Source organism: Centruroides sculpturatus, unplaced genomic scaffold (assembly GCF_000671375.1).
Source record: "Centruroides sculpturatus isolate CEXI.00-Female unplaced genomic scaffold, Cexi_2.0 scaffold68, whole genome shotgun sequence".
Classification (NCBI taxonomy): Eukaryota; Metazoa; Arthropoda; class Arachnida; order Scorpiones; family Buthidae; genus Centruroides; species Centruroides sculpturatus.
The window spans coordinates 17,487-19,420 of NW_019384331.1; positions in this window are offsets into that span (position 1 = coordinate 17,487).

The following is a 1,934-nucleotide window of genomic DNA, read 5'->3' on the forward strand; positions in this document are numbered from 1 at the left end:
AAAATAATACAAACATGTTGAAGAACACGACATTCTTACAGAACAACAAAAAGGTGCCGTAGAAATCACAGGGGATGCAAACAACAGTTACTCATATATTCAGTCATTCTACGGCAATCACACAAACAACACAGAAACATACACATAGCATATACAGACTACAGAGAAGCATTTGACAGCGTTCCACATAGCTGACTGCTACATATTGTACACATGTACAAAATACATCCATCACTCATTGCATTCTTCCAAAACACTATGCAGCACTGGAGAACAACACTACATCCCAGGATTCATTACACTTCCATACAAACAAATGAAATGTTTATTAGGTGAGGAATTTTTCAAGGCGATTCCTTGAGTCCTCTCTGGTTCTGCCTAGCCTTGAATCCATTATTGAACATGTTAAACAACATGCAATATGGCTACAATATCAGACATGAAAAGACAACACAGTTTATGCTGTCACATCTCATGTACATGGATGACATAAAACTTTATACATCCACACACAAACAACTTCATCAACTCCTACAAATCACACACTCATACGCCAAGGACATACAAATGGAGTTTGGCTTAGACAAATGCAAAAAACTTCACATAGAAAAAGGAATTCTGAAGAAAGAAGATTTTGCACTTGAAAATGGAGACGTTATTGAATCCATGGAAGAGGGTGAGTTCTACAAGTATTTAGGATTCCAACAGGCCAAACTAACAGAACATACACAAATAAAGCAAAGATTAATTAAAGAATACCAAAGTAGGTTAAATGCTATCCTCAGAACACATTTAAATGCAAAACACACATGTCATCCCAGTACGCGCATACTCTTTTGGAGTTATACATTGGACTCGCACAGATCTCGAGCAACTCCAAAGGAAACAAGAACTCACAAAAACCTTTAAGTGACCAGTAAAATATTTAATTGAAAAAACAACAAATGTTTTTGACCATATTGTTCGGCCTTCTTCAGGTTAAAAGTTCTGAGATTCGAAAAGTCATTGTGCTTAAAGATTTAAAATAATAATTTCTTAAATATATTTTTGTTTATACAATGCTTGATATGCGTGTGCATAATGAATGTTATACGCAAAGTTGGATATGTTCCAAAACGTTCTAAAACTTTTAAATCTTTAAGCACAATGGCTTTTCGAATCTCGGAACTTTTAACCTGAAGAAGGCCGAAAAATATGGTTGAAAACATTTGTTATTTTTTCAATTAAATATTTTACTGGTCACTTAAAGGTTTTTGTGAGTCTGTTATATGTATTAGACTAGTACCTGGTAATGAGTAACCTTTACACAAGGAAAACAAGAACAACACTTACTAAGCATAAACATCATCCTAAATCTGCCATAGAAAGATTAACCCTTCCACAAAGATGGTGGATGTGGCCTGATTGACATTATAAACCTTCACTACAAACAAATACAATCACTGCAAGAGTTTTTCTACAAGAAACAAGAAACATCACAGTTACATAAAGCAGTAACTCTAGGAGACTCAAATAACACACCATTAAACTTACACCCACATCATACAGACTTGACACAACATATAAAAAGCATAGATACCATCAAGCAATCGTGGGCTCAAAAGGCACTCCGTAGCAGACATTTTTATGACCTGGCCCAGGATTTTGTTGACAAAATTGCGTCTAACAGCTGGTTAGATGGGGGATGCCTCTTTGGGAGACGGAAGGATTCATGATTGCCATACAGGATAAGGTCAAATACTAAAAACTACAGAAAACACATTCTCAAAGATACAACACTCACAAATGACACATGCAGAAAATGTCATATCATGCCAGAAACTATACAACACATTACATCTGGGTACAAGCTCTTGGCACAGACAGATTATTTACACAGACACAATCAAGTAGCAAATATAATACACCAAGAGCTTGCAAAGAAACACAAATTG